The sequence below is a fragment of the Rattus norvegicus genome, chromosome 19 (genome assembly GCF_036323735.1).
Source record: "Rattus norvegicus strain BN/NHsdMcwi chromosome 19, GRCr8, whole genome shotgun sequence".
NCBI lineage: Eukaryota > Metazoa > Chordata > Mammalia > Rodentia > Muridae > Rattus > Rattus norvegicus.
In genome coordinates, this window is record NC_086037.1 from 37762728 (window position 1) to 37782396 (window position 19669).

At 43.9% G+C, this 19669-nt stretch overlaps 1 long non-coding RNA gene across 1 annotated transcript; it reads right to left on the reverse strand.

The window, feature by feature from the left end:
* Nucleotides 1-374: 374 nt before the first annotated feature.
* On the reverse strand, nt 375-10581 carry LOC120098665 (uncharacterized). The gene is made up of 3 exons (XR_005497091.2): nt 10228-10581; nt 3722-3828; nt 375-502 (listed from the first exon to the last, which is right to left on the reverse strand). It is a non-coding gene; the product is annotated as an uncharacterized LOC120098665 (long non-coding RNA).
* Between the last annotated feature and the right edge of the window lie 9088 nt (nt 10582-19669).

Genomic DNA, 19669 nt, shown 5'->3' on the forward strand with positions numbered 1-19669 from the left:
ATCTTTGGAAATTGTCTTAACCAAGCCAAAGCTCATTTACATATTCGTTTGTGCTGAAGTCTTTTAAGTAAATAACTATTTTAAGTCCAGTACATTGATGTCTTATGGCTCTGTGCCTAGAAATATGTATAGGCATCAGAGACAGCATGAGCCATGGGCACATCAGGCCAGGGCACTATCTTGCTTTCCTTTGGTCCTGGGCCAGGCTGAGTAGCTTGGTTAACCCCACTGAGAAAGGGGGAATGCAAGGGAACCCCATGGGACTGGAGGAGCAAGATGGAGAACTCCTGGAGACTGTGAGCTGTGCATATCTACAGAGGGTATGTTAATTACTTGTCTGTTGCTGTGATAAAACACCATGCCCAAGATAACTTAAAGAAAGAAGGGTTTATTTGGCTTACAAAGTTCCAGAGGGAGAAGAATTCATCATGGTAGAGACAGAAAACATTGGTGACAGGCACAGGAGGAGAGGATGTCTCACATCTTGAAGCACAGGCAAGAGCTAGAGAAAGCAAAGTAGAGAGCTTTGCTTTACTCCCTTGCCTGCTTTCCTTTCTCTCTTCTTTCTTTCTTTCTTTCTTTCTTTCTTTCTTTCTTTCTTTCTTTCTTTCTTTCTTTCTATCTCTCTTTTTTGTCTTTAAATTCTCAAATCCTACCCCTTGCAACCTACTTCCTTCAAGGCCACACTCCTAAGCCTCCCCAAAGAGTATCACCAGTAGGGGGTGAGGGTAGGGGAATGACAAAGCATTTAAATGGTCAAAGCTCTGGGAGATGTCTCACTCAAACCGTGAGGCCACCGAGGGCTAACAAGAAAAGCTGCCCACCCACACAGCTGCACCCAGCTTTGCTCTCTTAAAGGAACAGCAATACAGGTTTGGGGATTTAGCTCAGTGGTAGAGTGCTTGCCTAGGAAGCGCAAGGCCCTGGGTTCGGTCCCCAGCTCCAAAAAAAAAAAAAAAAAAAAAAGGAACAGCAATACAACGGATGGGACCTATTCATGATACACTGGAGAAATTGCTGTTTTCTTCCTTTAGCTTCTTTTTTTTTTTTTTCCTCTTTTTTCTTTTTTTCGGAGCTGGGGATCGAACCCAGGGCCTTGTGCTTGCTAGGCAAGCGCTCTACCACTGAGCTAAATCCCCAACCCCTTCCTTTAGCTTCTGATTCCAAAAACCAACTGGCACATAACTTAAAATAGATAATTGTGAGCTTTGGGGGATCCCTCTGGGACAAGTCTTCATCACCAGTATCATGGTCATCACTTATAAACTTTAAAAAGTTGTCATGTGCATGGCTGTTTTGTCTGCATGTATGTCTGCGCACCACACATACGCAGTGCCCTTGTTGGATCCCTGAACTGGAGTTAAAGATGGCTGCAGATCTCCGTGTGGCAGTTGAGCCTGGGCCCTCTGGTAGAGAAGCCACTGCTTTTAAGTGCTGAGCCATCTCTCCAGCCCTAAAAAGCTTCATTATAAGTAGCATAATGCTGACCTTTCAGTAGCTTACACATTTAAAAGGGCATCCAAGAAAAATCTGGCATCTGAACAACCTCGCTATTTGAAACCCTGGTGTTTATCTGTTTGCTCTGACAAAATAAGTGCTTTGTCCTTGCGTGTGAGAGAAACAACCGCGCATCGGTGATGATACACATTTACCTTACTGAAAGATTCCTTTAGAAGTAGAAACTAAGTTGGTTTAACGAGCTTTTACATAGCTTTTTGCAGTTACTGCTTTGTTTAATGAGGCTAATCATTGCGGGTTCTTTTATATGAAAATCTGTGCAAATTACTAAGTATTAAAAAGATAAGTTGGGGGGTTGGGGATTTAGCTCAGTGGTAGAGCACTTGACAAGCAAGCGCAAGGCCCTGGGTTCGGTCCCCAGCTCCGGAAAAAAAAAGAAAAAAAAAAAAGATAAGTTGGTTTTTGTTTTTGTTCTTGCTTTGTTTTTAGACTGAGACTTGTGTGTAGCCGTAGCTGACCAGGAACTCACAAAGATCCACCTGCCTCTGTGTCCCACTGAGATTAAAGGCTTGTGCCACCTAGTCCATGGAAGGGTGCAACCAATATTTAGGGTGAGCGACCTCTGTTAACTTAATCTACAAACTCACTTACACACATGCCGTCTGGACCCTGTAAAGTTGACAATATTAATATTAGACACCATGCTGTCTAATAGATAATTATCAAATCAATTAAAGATATTTAGTTGGGACATTACTACATGCCAGTTGCTGTCATAGGTTCTGGAAAAGTTTAATCCTTATCCCTGTGTTTGGCCTCCTCTTCCTCAGAGGTCATCAGCCCCCAGCCCAAGAGAGTGAGGGGAGCAGAGGTGTGGGGTGGGATTCAGACAGCCATGAGTGGGACAGAATGACTTTCGGGATCAGCTTCAGTGAGACAGCTCAAGTTTATTTGAGGTGGACAAGAGCTATATAAATCTTGGGAGTGGGTAGGGACTTCCAGGGTAGGGGGACATTATTGATGAGGGCAGAGGAATTTACAGGAAGAGGAATTCCAGGAACTTGCCAGGCAGGTTCTTGTCAGGAGAAAGGAAGTTGAACCTGCAGTTTGGCCAAAGACTACATGACTTTCCTCAGGAGGAGGATGTGGGAGTTGTGCTCTCCAGACAAGGTCAGACAGAGAAAAGGAGGCCCTGCTGAGAGGGGGAGCCCTCCATTTTGTGTCTGTCTTGGAGAGCTATTTGGACATGGTGGACAGTAACCTTAATAGCAGGGTCTTCCAACACTGTGAACACTATAGTGGAAGTCTATAGTGGAAAGACATAGACTACATCAGCAACTGCATATGATACTGCACAGCTTAGAACTTAGGAATGTGTCAAAGTCACACATGCTAGCAGGCTATGTGGTGGGAGGACCCAGAGATTGGATAAGTAAAACCTTTTACCTGTGGAGAGAGTAAGAGGAAGGGCTTCCAGGAAAACATACTGAGGTGTACTGGATAAATAGATGAAAGAATGGAGAGGGGCTAGAGAGATGACTCAGTGGTTAAGAGCACTGACTGCTCCTCCAGAGGTCCTGAGTTCAATTCCCAGCAACCACATGGTGGCTCGCAGCCATCTGTAATGGGATCTGATGCCCTCTACTGGTGTGTCTGAAAACAGCCACAGTGTTACTCATATGCATAAAATGAATAAGTAAATTAAAAGAGTGGAAAGAGAGCCAGCTGCCCCGCTATCCTGGCTTCTGCTGATTTATTTAACTGTCACGTGACCCCCCCCTCTTTAACAACTGGCACTTGGTGTAACCGAATTGAGTGTGGGTTTTTTTTTTTGTTGTTGTTGTTGTTGTTGGTTTTTTTTTTTTTTTTTTTTTTTTTTTATTAACTTGAGTATTTCTTATATACATTTCGAGTGTTATTCCCTTTCCCGGTTTCCGGGCAAACATCCCCCTAATCCCTCCCCCTCCCCTTCTTTATGGGTGTTCCCCTCCCCATCCTCCCCCCATTGCCGCCCTCCCCCCAACAATCTAGTTCACTGGGGGTTCAGTCTTAGCAGGACCCAAGGCTTCCCCTTCCACTGGTGGAGTGTGGGTTTTTGATAAGCTTCTCTCCTCCCATGAAGTTAACTTAGTGATGATGAGTTTGGACCCTGGGCAAATCTGGGAGTTTGGTCAGAACTACAAGGAAAGGAATTTCTTCCCTGGGAGGTTGAGAGAAAGGAAACTTTGTGTGAAAACCATTGGGTTCGAATTCACTCACATACCTTATAAAACTGTTAATCTCTCTGGGTGTGGTTGCCATGTCAGTGATCCCAGTACTTGAGAAACTGACAGAAGAGGGCAGTGTTGAGGCCACCCTAGGCTAGAGGCCCTGTGTAAAATAACAAAAACATTGTGTTGACCAAATAATTTCCCCATCTTTTTGTTAGGTTTAAGCTTGTTTACACAAGGCCATAGTCATTTGTAACTAAGTATCTTTAGTACGGTAATGACTTCGACTTATGTTGTTCCTCTGCTAAGTCCAAAGAGGTTGGAGGAGGCCAGCCCAAGTACTTACTTGGGGTCATTTAGTCAGGAGGAGGGACAGACCAAACACTATTTCCTATGGCAGAAATTTCAGGTTCTACATGAAATTCCTCTCTCCTCCATCTCTTCCCTTTCTCTTTCCTTCCTACCAGTCTTCTTTTCTGTTTCCTTTTGTTTTCTTTTTAGACACAATCTCACTCTGTGGCTCAGGCTGACCCAAAACTCACTGGTCTTAAATTTGCAGCAATCTGCCTCAGCTTCCAAAATGCAGGGATCCACACCCTCTTCCAAAGCTTGGACAGACTGCAGCCTCCTCTCGATACCAGACTCTTTGCCCTGCATGTTTGGTTGTGTGTCTAGGCATACCAAAGGCGGGCAGGTGAGGCAAGACAACAACCAGAGCTTTCTCAGATCCTTTAAGAGCAGGGAGGCCAAAATGTACAAGATGCTGAGAAAAGCATCCAGGGCTGCTGGGATTTGAGAGTGGAGAGCTAGTCTGGAGAGATGGCTCAGTGGTTAAGAGCACTGACTGCTCTTCCAGAGGTCCTGAGTTCAATTCCCAGCAACCACATGGTGGCTTGCAAGCATCTGTAATGGGATCTGATGACCTCTTCTGGTGTCTGAAGACAGCTATGGTGTCCTCAAATACGTAAAGTTAAGACAGACAGACAGACAGAGGGAGAGAGAGAGAGCTCTGGTTGTGAACACCAGAGCTATGTGACCTGATGGACTCTGTAAGAGTCTTCTCTGAGTAACCACACTCCTAGGTCGTGTTGCTGCCATCTAGTGCCCGACATCAGTTCTTGCAAGTTACTTACTGGCTGTTTCCAACCAGAAGAGCTTCCCTGGACCAATTTGGGGGTAAGAGGGTTGGTTCATTATTTCTACATTTCATATTCAAGAAAACCTTTAAAACTGCACTTGGAATATGCTTCCCGACTAGCTTAGCATACGTTAGAGCCTGAGTCGAGGTGACTGACCGGAGACGTGAGAATCGCTCTGCATTACACTAATTCTAAACATCTCAAATAATGTGCATTTTAGAGATGGATTAGCCAGGTGGTTTTTTGTTTGTTTGTTTGTTTGTTTTTTTAAGATTTATTTTTTATGGAGCTTGAGCCATGGCTCTGCAGTTAACAGCACTTAATCCTCTTGCAGAGAACCCAGGTTCAAGTCCCAGACACTGCAGGTGACTCACACGTGCCTGTAACTCCAGCTTCATAGCATTCTACGGCCTCATCTGGCCTCCTTGGGCACTTGGATGCTTGTGGTGCACTTATACACACTCAAGCACAGTTAGTAAGATCTAAAAGTTATCCTAAATATTTAAAAATCTATGTTCATGGATGGTTTGCTTGTATCTATATCTGGGTACCCTATGTACCTGATGCCCATGAAGGCCAGAAAAGAGAACTGGAGTTGGGGTTACAGATGGCTGTGAATTGTCATGTGGGTGCTGGGAATTACAGGCAGGTTCTCTGTGAGATCAGCAAGTGCTCTTGAGTGCTGAGCCATCTCTCCAGCTCTTAAATTTGTACTTTTAATTGCATGTGCACATGCATGTGTGTATGTATGCATGGGTGCAGTGCATGGGTGCATGCACGTGCACTTTGTGCTTGCATGCATGTGTGTGCATCTGTGTATGTACGTGTGTGTTGTGTGTGCTTGTATATGTGTGTGCATGTGCGTGTATGCATATGTGTGTTGTGTGTGACTGTATATGTGTTTGTATAGTGTGTGTATGTGTTTGTATGTATATATATATGCATGTGGTGTGTGTGTGTGTGTTTTGTGCATGTGTTTTGTGCAGGAATATAAGTCAAGCTGTCTCACCATCATCAGAGCAATTGGTTCTGCTTGCAAAAGATCATGACATCTGGGTTTGCTGGCTGTTGACTTTCCTTCACAGACAGAATACTGAAGAGGACTGTTAGACTCTTAGTTGAGTAACCAGAAGCTCCTAACAATTGTTTGCATTCTGCCCTCATTGTGCATGGCCTCAAGGAGGAGATAAGGCATGCAGGTGGGTCTCTCACTCTGGCTACAAACTTTCTAGTGTGGCCTTTTGGGGAATGAGCACCCAAATTCCTTCAAGTAGTGTAAGAAACTATAAATATCAGTTTTTTTCTGTAAAATACTATAAAACTTTTGTTATGATAAAGATTCAAAATCTTTCACACCCTCCCTCCATTTTATACAACATTTATGCATTATAAAATCCCTCCCCTAGCTGATAAAGCTTTTATTTAGAAAAAGGTCCTGCAGCATTCTGGGAACTAAGTGGCTGACTCTTCCTACCACCCTTCATATTCTCTGACCAGTTCTTTAAAACTAGCCAATCGCAAAAGACTGTGAGGTCAGACTCCAGCCAGTGGGGGAAATGGCAGTCACCACTGGCATTAGAGTAAAATCCCAGCACACTTGCTGTCCCATGTGCTTGCCCTTTGTGCTTGTGAGTAGAGCGCCCCTTTGGATCAGAAGCTAAGCTTTACTCTGTCGGGACACTAATTGGAGCAGTGGTCTCTTCCTTTTTGACCCCAAACATATTTCTGATGGCAACCTCTTAACTGTACTCTGTAAGACCAATGAAGTAACAGGTTCTCCAGGGTGAACTTCGGTGGAATTGTACTTGGTTTGTTGTTGGGACTTTAGAGAAGGAGAAGATGCTTATACCTCTCACAGGACAGGAATATTAACAACAGTGTACGTGTGTGTGTGTGTGTGTGTGTGTGTGTATGAGTGTGTTTATGTGTGTGTATGTGTATGAGTGTGTTTATGTGTGTGTATGTGTATGTGTGTGTATATATGTGTATTATGTGTGTATGTGTGTGTTATGTGTGTGTGTATGTGTGTGTGTATGAGTGTGTGTATGAGTGTGTATGTGTGTTTGTATGCGTATGTGTGTATGTGTATGTGTGTGTATGTGTGTGTATGTGTGTGTGTGTGCGTGTGTGTGTATGTGTATGTACTCCTGGGTCATGCGATTACAGGTGCTTGTGGAGACCTGAAAATGGTATCAGAGACTTTGGCACTGAAGTTACAGATAGTTGTGCACCATCTGACATGAATGTTGGGAATTAAAACCTGGTCCTTGCAGGAGCAGTAGAGAAATGGTGGCCAAGTACACTGACTGCTCTTCCAGAGGACCTGCGTTCAGTTCCCAGCATCCACATGGCAGTTAAAAGCCAACTGTAACTCCAAGGGATCGCATGCCTTCCTCCTTGGGTCCACACATATACCTGTGGTGCACAAGCACACATACAGGCAGAATACTTGTACACATAAAGTCAAAATACCCCTTAAATATAGAAGGTTGGAGAGAGAGCTCAATGATTAAGAGCACTGTCTGCTCTTTCAGAGGACCAGGGTTCAATTCCCAGCACCCACATGGCAGCTCACAACTGTCTGTGACTCCAGTTCCAGGGAATCTGAGAGCCTCACACAGACAAATGTGCAAACAAAAACCCAAAACACATTAAATACATACATACATACATACATACATACATACATATATACATACATACATATATACATATATACATATATACATATATACATACATATATACATACATATATACATACATACATAATGGTTGGATTTGTTTATTCTGGCTTCTGGCAGGAAATAGGTAGCAGGCTCTGAAGGGATGACTGAGGAGAGTTTAACAAGGCAAGAGAAACAACCAAAGACCAAGGGAGTGACAATGGCTGTTGGGAGCAGCCTCAAGATGGTGGAGGCACCCTTCATGTTAAAAAGCAATTGTATTTTAGCCTATGTTAGATCAAAAGCAATAGCCTTAAGTTAGATCAAAGCAGCCATGCCTAAGCCTGCACCTGCAGTTCTGCTCGAATTCAACAGGGAGAATAAATCTGGTTGTTAGGTCGCTGAGCACTGGTGGTCAGGCACTGGTGGTCAGGTCACTAAGCAACCCACCCTACTGTTCCCCCTGCTGACCGATTTACCCAGACAATATCCTGGTATTCGAGCCAGGACCATTCTTTTGTGGTTACCTAACCCCTCCCCACATCTTGCTTCTACCAGTATATCTTCTGCCTGAGAAAAATTAAAAACTGTCAGCTTGATCAGACCTCTTGACTTGCTGTCTGTTCTTGGCGTCTCTTGTCCCCCATTCTCTCCTAGGTGGACCCAAGACCCTGGTCGACTGCCCTGTGGATTGAGGCAACTAATGGCAAAGAGCTAGCACTCATAAACCTGTTAGGAATCCATTCTGAAGTCCCAAGAAGTGACCACACGACCCAGTGCATTCCAGTGACGCAGAATATCTTTCTTTCGGAAAGCCTGTCATGGTAGCTCCTGCCTTTAATCCCAACACTCTAGAGGCAGAGAGATCTCTGAGTTCAAGGTAGCCTGGTCTACTGAGTTCCAGAACAGCCAGGGATATCCAGACAAACCTTGTCTTAAAAAAAACCCCAAACATCTTGTCGTTATTGTTAGACAAGCAAGCACATTCAGGGGGAAGGCCGTAGAGTTTTTTATTCATTCCTAACTCAAGTGGCTTTGTGCCTTATCTTGATTGATCAGTGCCCAGACTCACGGTCTTATATAACTGTCTAATAATACCACACAGAGCACTTTCTTGGGAGAAATTAAATCTGAGCACATATTTGATTCCAGAAATAGCTGCCTTAGGTGAAATTTTCACCAAAATGGACCTTCCTTCCTTCTTTCCTCTCTTTCTTTTGAGACAACGTCTATCTCACTGTGTAGCACTGGCTGGCTTGGAACTCACTCTGTCCATCATACAGGCAGGCTGGTTTTGAACTCACAGAGGTCTGCCTGCCTCTGTTTCCTGAGTCCTGGAATTTGGTATGATTCATGAGAGGGGACACACTCTGACTCACTTCTGCGATGTGTTCTCAAAAATCAGCCTAAGTTTGCTCCTCAGACTCTGAAAATGAGAAACAACAAATTCATGTTTTTCCTATTAAACAAATTTGGCCTTTTTTCTACTCCCTGATTGGGAACCCTGGCTGCCCTAGAGCACGCTGTGTTATAACTGTATGGTACAATTAAACCGCATTTGTCATAATTTAGGACTGATTCTCTCTATCCAGCTAAGTCTGCTTGAAAGGAAATGTCCCTCACAGACTCCGGTCGTACTATTTTGGAAAGTGGCACCTTGCTGGAGGAAGACTGTTGTTGAGGTCAGCTCCGAGAGTGTCTAAACCTCACCTCCCTATTTACTTATCTCTGTTGTTTGTATGTGGTTAGAGGTGTGATCTCTTGGTGTAGAGGGTACCAGGACCTTGTACTCACAGAGCAGCACTAAGAGAGCCAAGAATATTAATCACAGGGTTTCTCCTCAACGGGAGAGATCAAATCAAACACCTGCATTCCATCCAGAAAGCCGAGAGTGGAGGTCGTTAACAACTTGGTGACCTTGGTGCTCTCTGAAGCGACAGACCTCACCCAAATTCCCTAGAAATTCCAGATTCTTCCCTCCCTAGACCATTACCCATCCTTAGTGGAGAGGTCACATGTACTTTATAGCACTGACCTCTATGGTTTCAGTCAGTGACCATGTTAGAGCCTAAGCCTTTTAGCCATAGAACCCACCCTCGCGGTCACATGTACTTTGTAAAGGAGTTTCTATGTAGTCATAAGCTTTACTGTGCACCTGGAATCAGAATGATTATGGGAATTATTGTTGCCTGGAGACTCTTATCCAAATTCTACTGTGTTTAATTTTGCCTCTAATAAACGGCCCAGTATTAGACTCCCCAGAGTCTGATCCAGGTTGATGAAGCCAATATGCACCAGGCTTTCATTCTCATCTCTTTTTTTTTTTTTTTTTTTTTCGGAGCTGGGGACCGAACCCAGGGCCTTGCGCTTCCTAGGCAAGCGCTCTACCACTGAGCTAAATCCCCAGCTCCTCATTCTCATCTCAATGTACAGATGGCTTCGCTGTCACCTACAGGAACAGCGCAATCTCAGCTTCCCGCTCCCGTCACCAAGCCTGCAGGTTGCCACGCTGCCTTGCTATTACGGACTTAAGGGCCTTCCTCCTAAAACTGCAAGACAAAATAAACTCTTTTTCCCCTAAGTCACTTTTAGTCACAGTGTTTAAACAGAGCCACGTAACATGTCTAACACACAGGCCTCGCCATCCTGGCCACACATCGGAAAAACGATGCCTCCTGTGCTTTACCAGATTAACTTACACTAACTCACCACCTCCCTTAAACTCAGACCCAGATGGCATTCTTCTCATCTTTACCATGCAAGCCTCTGTTCGCACTCCAGCTTTACCACCGGTCGCCTCTTAACAGCTGTTTCGCCTTCCCCTCTTTGAACGTCCATTTCCCTTTCCTCTCCAACTGTGGGACCCTCTCCAACCACGCCTCCTCCTTACCCAGAAACACTCTCTTTCAGACACCCGGGGATTTGACCAGGGCACTCTGGGAACAACTAAGAACTACCTTCTGGGAAAACATCCTTTTTCCTTATGAAGTAGCTAGCAGGAATTGTGGTACCCATGTCTGACCAGTCCCAAACACAATCTAATGAAGGTGATTTACCGACGTCCCCTCCACCTTCATTAACGAAGGTTTATGATCTAACTTTGCAAGGCTGCATATATGAGGGCTTGGACCGATGAGTGTCATCCAATGACAGTCTGGCCAGCTCTATTGCCTAATGCACAGCCCTACTGGTCGCTGACACAGCATGCGTCATGAGGGAAGAACCAACTGGACCGGTAAGACTATCAGAGGAAGTGGAAAAAGGCCACTATCAAGCCTACAGGAGACAACATAAGGAGCTTCTGACAAAACAAAACCCTGCTTTCTTTTAGCCTACCCAAGCTGAACCATGTGCACCTATACTAACCTGGACCCGGAGACTACAGAAAGCCAAGACACCCTGAGAACACACCTTACAAATTCAAGCATCTTCAGAAGCTGGGTCAGAGTAAAATGGCTTACATGCTCTACGGGACAAAAGCTGCAAAAACTAGGCCAGTGACTCCGGAATCCCTCCTCTACTTTATGAGACACAGTCTTCAAGGTCTTTCCTAGCTGAGGAATCATCAATACTCACAACAGCTGGATGAGGAGTGAGCGGAAAAAAAAGGGCAAACTCAATTTAAGGCCACAGCTATAGCGGCTGTTCTCATCGCAGCAAATGCTAGAGCGCCACCTAGTGGCCACTTAAACAGCCTTGGTTTGAGGGTTCTCTCCAGTCTGAAATATTCTGACCAGAATATTTTAGACCAGAATGCCCAAAGATGCCGGGTTACAAGTGTTGGTATTCTGTCTAAGATCCACCCCCACAGCTACCTGGGAACAACCAGGGAGGCTCCGCCCCACAGTTGCCTGGCAACAGCCAGCTGTGACTGACACTATAAATGGGGCTGCTTGCCCCTCCTCTTCCTCTTCCTCCTCTCTTCCTCCCCTCTTCCTTCTCTCTTACTCTTTGTTTTTCTCTGTTCTTTCCCCCTTCCCCACTCCCACTACGTGCCCATGGCCGGTCGCCTTTCTACTCTTCTACGCTTCTCTCATTAAGCCTCTCCACGTGAAACCATGTTGTCTGGAGTGTTCTGTCCCGGCACCGGCCAAGAACAACAAGCACTATGTCTTGTCTAAGTCTCTACGGATGTGAGTCTCGGGTAATCCTAGATGTGACAGGGAACAAAATTACATTCCTCATAGCACGAGAGGGATTTATTCAGCTCTAAGCCTTCCTCCGATTTGATCTTGTGGTTCCCAATCCTCTCTTTCACTGGCTTTGATCACTCAGCTCAGTTTACATCATTCTAAACCTTATTCCTTTTCCTTTTCTAGGTAGAGACATTGCATGTAAATTTCAGACCAATACGAAGCCTTTTGAGACTTCAGACAGAGGTTCTCATTCCTCCTTAATCTCTAAAACAGTCACTACTGAAGCTCGGAGCCACCATGTACAAACTCGGGCCATCTTACTGAAGACAGTATGGGAGCACGCCCTGGGGAGAGAGGGGCTCAGCTGTCCTGGACTCTTGCCATCCCTGCCCAGGCACTAGGCATAGAAATCCAGTCTGCCTGGAGCTGCCAGTCTAACCCAGCTTTTTTTTTTTTTTTTCTTTTTTCGGAGCTGGGGACCCAGGGCCTTGCGCTTGCTAGGCTAACCCAGCTTTCTTTTTCTTTTTCTTCTTCTTCTTCTTCTTCTTCTTCTTCTTCCTCCTCCTCCTCCTCCTCCTCCTCCTCCTCCTCCTCCTCCTCCTCCTCCTCCTCCTCCTCCTCCTCCTCCTCCTTCTTTTCGGAGCTGGGGACCGAACTCAGGGCCTTGTGCTTGCTAGGCAAGCACTCTACCACTGAGCTAAATCCCCAACCCCCTAACCCAGCTTCTTGATAAATACTAAGTGAGCCTGCGCTCAGCTAAATCTTTCCTGAGCCACAAAACTGAAATCTAACTCAATGACTGTTTTTTTTTTAATTTAGTTATTTAATGTATGTGAGCACACTGTAGCTGTCCTCAGATACACCAGAAGAGGGTATCAGATCTCATTACAGATGGTTGTGAGCCACCATGTGGATGCTGGGATTTGAACTCAGGACCTCTGGAAGAGCGGTCAGTGCTCTTAACCACTGAGCCATCTCTCCAGCCCATGACTGGTGTTTTAAGTCACTACATTTGTTTCTACAAAACAACATATAGATAATGGAAACATGGTTCCGTTGAACATGTTTGAGTTCTGGGACAAAATCCCAGTACATAAGACAAAAATACCAGTTCAGGGCCAGGCATGGAGGTGCACACCTGTAATTGCAATACCCAGGGGAGGCTGAGGTAAAAGGACCAAGAGTTCCAGACCAGCTTGGACGTAAGCAAGACCCTACTTCAAAAACAAACAGCACAACAACAAAACAGCCGATAAAGAAAAATAACCCTCCCCCCCCCAAGCAAAACAAAAACCAGAGAATTCTAAAAAATTAGAGAATTCTGCTTTGAGACAGTGACCACAAAGTATGCCATAGATGTGCTCTCAAAGAGACCAACTTACCAGTGAAGACAGACAGAATGACAAGACACAGCCGTGTAGGATAGCTGGGAATGGTCCTAAGATCCCTCAGCAGGCAAAGAAGCATTTATTCAACAAGTCTACAAAAACTCACTAAGGACAGAAGTCTATGGCCTGTTGCTGCTTCCTTCCAGATCACCGGGCTGGGGCGCCACTCCAGGCTGTGATGGAAAGGAGAGCAGGGCTTCTCCCATTGTCACAGCAGGGATGCTGTGAGTCAGTGGAGGAGCAGACACCAGTTATCCCTGGAGCATGTACTCTGTCTCCTAGGTGATGGGCTCCCAATGAGTGAACCTGGCCAAGGGGTCAAGGGTTCTGCTCTTCTCCTGAGCTCCTCTCATGGGAACTGAAAATCATTTGGAAAGTATTGCCTAATCAGAGGTGATTTAGAGGAAGGAATCTGATACCTACCCTGGAATGGAAGTTATGGGTGGCTGTGAGCCACCATGTAGGTGGTAGCACTTAAATTCAGGTCCTCTGCAAGAGCAACTCCTGTCCCTGATGACACATCACTCCAGCTCTTGGGAAAGAGGGGGGATGTCAAATTTTTTTCTTTGCATGGGTTTATATAGTTTTCCTGTCAGAATTTATTGAGTGATCTATTCTTTGCCTATTGAATAGTCTTGAAACATTGTCAAAAATCAACTGATTCTAAGTGTGAACACCTGTTCGTATGCATTCAACTCTGTTCCGTTGACCTCTGCACCTCTCTTTGTGTCACTACAACACTATCTTGCTTATCGTGGTTTTCTTTTAAGTTTTAAATCCGGTGTGAACATTTTTTTAAAGATTTATTTTTATTTATCTGAGTATACTGTAGCTATCTTTAATCAGTTCTCTTAACCGCTAAGCCATCTCTCCAGCCCAACATTCTTTTTTTTAACATTAAAAATATTTATTTAGGGCTGGAGAGATGGCTCAGTGGTTCAGAGAATAAAACTGCTCTTCCAGAGGTCCTGAGTTCAATTCCCAGCAACCACATGGTGGCTCACAACCATCTGTAATGTGATTCAGTGCCCTCTTCTGGTGTGTCTGAGGACAGCTACACTGTACTCATAATTAGAAAATAAATAAGTATTAAAAAATATTTATTTAACTCATGTACATATGAGCGTTTTGTCTACATATGTGTATGTGCATCGCGTATGGACCTGGTTCTTTAGGAGGCCAGAGGAGATGGTCGGATTCACTGGAACTGGAATTGCAAAAAGTTGTGAGCTGCTGTGGGGTGGCAGGAGAGGGAGGGTTGCTGAGAATTGAATCTGTGCTCTTGACCCTGAGCCATCTCTCCAGTAATGAATCTTTTTTAAGATTATTGAAGCTTTTCTTTTTCAGAATTGATGGGGGGGGGAGGGGGACTTGGGATGATATGGTAACTTTAGGATCAGTTTGTCCATTTTTACAAAGAAATTAGAGGGATTTTGATAAGGACTATGTGGAATCTAAAGATTCATTTGGGGAGGATTGCCATCCTAAATCATTCCCATTTATTTAGATCTGTGATTTTTTTTTTCAGCAATGTCTTATTTGGAGCGTAAGTGTTCTATTTATTTCGTTACATGTTTTCCCATTTCATGCCTCTTAAAAGTATGATAAATGGAGCTGTCTCCTTAATCTAATTCCATATTATCGGTTACATTGTATAGAAATAGATGTGATTTTGCATATCTACCACAAATTTTAGAAATTTGCTTAACTCTTTTATCCTAGTAGCTGTTAAGAGATGCTCAGTGGTTAAGAGAACTTCCTGTTCTTGTGGGGGATCCAGGTTCAGTCCTGAGCACCTTCATGGTGGCTCACACCTCCATTAAGTTACTCCATTTCTAGGGATCCATGCCCTCCTCTTCTCTCACCTCCGTGGTACCCACACAGCACACATGCATACATGTAGGCAGAACACCCACACCCATAAAGGTAAAAAGTTTAAAAAGGAGTTGCAGAAAGAATTTCTTAGGATTTTCTATATACAAGATGATGCCATCTGCAAGTAGAGGTAGTTTATTTTTCCGATTAGATGATGATGATGATGATGATGATGATGATTTCCTCCCTGTGTAATCTGTCCTGCCTAAAAATTCTAATAAAATTTTGAGTTTTCACTTTTTGTAAAATAACAAAAGACAAGATCTTGCTACTCTCAAGCCTGTGTCCCGTTTACGGATTCTTCATACCAATGCTGAACATCTATGCCCCAAATGCAAAGGCGCCCACATTCGTAAAAGAAGCAGTCCTAAAGCTTAATCCACACATTGAACCTCACACAATAAAAATGGGAGACTTCAACACCCCACTTTCACCAATGAACAGGTCATCTGAGACAGAGACTAAACATGGAAATCATGAAACTCGCTGGGGCTATGATTCAAGTGGACCTAACAGATGCCTACAAAATGTTGTGCTCACTTACCACAAAAGACCACCAAATTTGTAAAATCTAAATAAAATGAATGATTTTCTAGATAGATACCACTTGGCTAAGTTAAATCAAGATCAGGAAAACTATATAAATAATCCTATAACCCCTATGGGAATAGAAACATTCATTAAAAATCTCCCAGCAAGAAAAGCCCAGAGCCAGATGATTTTAGTGCAGAATTCTACCAGACTTTTGAAGAAGAGTTAACACAAATACTCTTCAAACTGTTTCACCAAATAGAAAAAGAAGGAACACTGCCAAACTCATTTTGTAAGGCCACAATCTCCCCGATATTAAACCACACAAAGACTCAAGAAAGAGAATTTCAAGCCACTCTCCCCTATGAACATTAATGTGAAAGTACTCAATAAAATACAAACAAGGTCCAAGAACACATCAAAAATATCATCCACCATGATCAAATAGGCTTAATTCCATGAACACAGGGATATATTGATATGAAAGTCTATCAGTGTAATCCACCATATAAACAAACTGAAAAAAAAATCACATGATCATCTCATTAGATGTTGAAAAAGCCTTTGACAAAATCTAACACCCCTTCATGTTAAAGTCTTGGAGAGATCAAGGATACAAGGCACGTGCCTAAACATAATAAAAATAGTATACAACAAGTCAATAGCCAACATCAAATTTAATGCAGAGAAACTTAAAGCAATTCCACTAAAATTAAGACAAGGCTGTCCACTTTCTCCATATCTATTCAACATAGGATTTGAACTTCTAGCTAGAGAAATAAGACAACTAAAGGAGATCAGATGATATGATAGTATAAACAACTGACCCCAAAAATTCTATCAGAGAACTTCTACAGTTGATAAACACTTTTCTGTTGTGGTTTACCTTGGAGCTATCTGTATTTTGATGCTAATTCCACTGCCCAGAGGACATCTGCCTAGTCAAGTACTCAGGACTCAGGTGACTTCACCAGAATCTTCTCCCCATTGAACTTGTAAAATACAGGTGAGGGGCAGGTACAGGTACAGGATAGAAGAAGGCCTGTCATTGGATGAAAAAGAAGGATGGGCAGGAGAGAAGTTTGAAGGAAGAGGAGGAGACCGGAACGGAAAGGAGGAAGAGATAGGAGGGAGAAGGAGAAAAGCCATGGCAGGACAAGATGGCAGGTGACGTTAAAATTCCACGCCATACCTTTACAGGTTGTTACAAACGTTTTTAAGGGATGGATGTGTATTAGGCTTTGTGTGTTTAGGTAGGCAATTATATCTTACCAGTTGGATCAAAGGTTATTGTGTTGTGTGTTCTTTCATGTAGCGATTTAAGTGTAAGAAAGTGTGTGGCAGCTGGTCTGGGCCACCACAGAGTTGGGGTGTGTGTTTCTGACATGGAAATCTGCTTTGGGAACTAGATAGGTAGAGAGATTGCTGACGGCTCAGAGAGAGGCCTTTGGCAGTGTGATAGGGGATGGAGCAGAGCGGGTGAGACGCTTTGCTGACTGAGAATTAAGATATCCAGCAGATATCTTGGGGACACTGTGGTGAAGACCAAGTGGGGATAAAAGATACCTTTTTTATTTTTTTATATTTTTACAACAACACCTTTAGCAAAGTAGCTGGATACAAAATTAGCTTAAAAAAAATTAGGGGGGGCTGGGGATTTAGCTCAGTGGTAGAGCGCTTGCCTAGGAAGCACAAGGCCCTGGGTTCGGTCCCCAGCTCTGAAAAAAAGAACCACAAAAAACAAAAAAAAAAAAAATTAGGGGTTGGGGATTTAGCTCAGTGGTAGAGCACTTGCCTAGCAAGCTCAAGGCCCTGGGTTCGGTCCCCAGCTCTGAAGAAAAGAAAAAAGAAAAAAAAAATTAGCAGCCTTCCTTTATACAAATGATAAACAGGCTGAGAAAGAAATTCACCCTTCATAATAGTCATAAATAATATAAAATATCTTGGTGTAACTCTAACCAAGCAAGTGAAAGACCTTTATGGCAAGAATTTCAAGCCTCTGAAGAAAGAAATTAAAGAAGACATCGGAACATGGAAAGATCTTTCGAGCTCATGCATCAGTAGGATTAACATAGTGAAAAAGGCCATCTTACCAAGCAATCTGCAAATTCAATGAAATTCCCATCAAAATTCCAACACAATTCTTTACAGACCTTGAAAGAACAATTCTCAATTTCATATGAAAAAACAAAAAGCCCAGGATAGCTAAAACCATCCTGTACAATAAAAGAACTTCTGGAGAGATCACCATCCCTGATTTCAAGCTGTACTACAGAGCAATAGTGAAAAAAAACGCATGGTACTGGCATAAAGACAGAGTTGATGACCCTGAAATAAACCTACACACTTATGGAAACTTGATTTGTTTTTTGGCAAAGAAATCAAAAGTATACAATTGGAAAAAGAAAACACCTTCAACAAATGCTGCTGGTCTACCTGGATGTCTGCATGTAGAAGAATGCAGATAGATCTGTATTACCCTGCACAAAACTCAAGTCCAAGTAGATCGAAGACCTCAACATAAAACTGGATCCACTAAGTCTAATAGAAGAGAAAGTGGGGCACTGCCTTGAACTCCTTGGCACAGGAGACACAGTCCTGAACAGAACACCAATGGCTCAGGCACTAAGACCAACAATTAATAAATGGGACCTCGTGAAACCGAAAAGCTTCTGCAAGGCAAAGCACACCATCAGTAGGACAAAACAGCGGCCTACAGAATGGGAAAAGATCTTCACCAACCCTACATCCAGCAGAGGACCAACATCCAAAATATGTAAAGAACTCAAGAAATTAGACACCAATAAACCCAAATAACCCAATTTTTTAAAAATGGGGTACAGAACTAAGCAGAATTCTCAACAGAGGAATCTCTAATGGCTTTAAGAATCTCTATGGAATCTCGGGTTGGAGATTTAGCTCAGTGGTAGAGCGCTTGCCTAGCAAGCCCTGGGTTCGGTCCCCAGCTACTCAAGGCCCTGGGTTCGGTCCCCAGCTCCGAAAAATAGAAAAAAGAAAAAAAAAAAGAATCTCTAACACTTAGAAATGTTCAACATCCTTAGTCATCAGGGAAATGCAAATTAGAACGACCCTGAGATTCCACCTCACGCCAGTCAGAATGGCTAAGACTGAAAACTCAAGCAGCAGCAGATGCTGGCGAGGATGTAGAGCAAGAAAACTCCTCTGCTGGTGGGAGTGCAGACTTGCACAACCACTCTGGGAATCAATTTGGCGGTTTCTCAGGAAAATTGGGAATAGTTTTATCCCAAGACCCAGCTATATCACTCCTCGGCATATATCCAAAAGATGCCCCACTATCCCACAAGCACATTTGCTCCATTATGTTCATAGCAGCCGTATTCATAAGAGCCAGAGACAGGACATAGCCCAGATGTCCATCAACCGAAGAATGGATACAGAAAATGTGGTTCTTTTATACAATGAAATACTATCTAGCTACTAAAAACAAAGATTGTCCTGAAAGTTTCAGGCAAGCAGATGGAACCAGAAAATAACATCGGGAGTGAGGGAACCCAAACCCAGAAATACACACATGGTATGCACTCACTTGTGAGTGGACTTTAGCCAAGGTCCGATCCACAGACCCAAAGAAATTGGGTAATGAGGAGAGCCAAAGGGGGAATATGTGAATTTCACTCAGAAGGGAAAACAAAATAGTCATTGGAGGTGGATGGAAAGACGGAACTGGCGGGGTGGGGGCGGGAAGATGGAGGCAGGGGAATGAGGAATGTGATCAGATGTGGGGGAGGGGGTGTGGAAGAGGGATGGTATGGGGACATCCCCGGGAATAGCTAGAGACCTGGGAGGCTACAGGGAGTCTGTGGGGGGTGACTCTAGCTGAGACGCCTACCACTAGGGGATATGGAGACTGAACTGGCCACCTCCTGGAACCAGGCAGGACTTCTAGTGGAGGGAGGGGAACATCAAATCACCCACAAAACCTTCAACCCCAAATTTTTTCTGCTTACAAGATACACCGAGATAAAATGGAGCAGAGACTGAGGGACTGGCCGACCAATGACTGCCCAACTTGAGACCCATCCCACGGGAGAGAGCCGACCCCTGCCTATTGATACTCCGCTGTGCTTGCAGACAGTGTGGCTCCTCTTATGGTTTATGAAGCCAGTGAGCAGTCTTCCTCCAAGGTCTCTGCCTCAGTTCCTGCCTCCGGGAACTGCCCTGCGTGTGTTTCTGCTCCGACTTCCCTCAGTGATGAAATGTGACCCTGACAAGTAAGATAAAATAA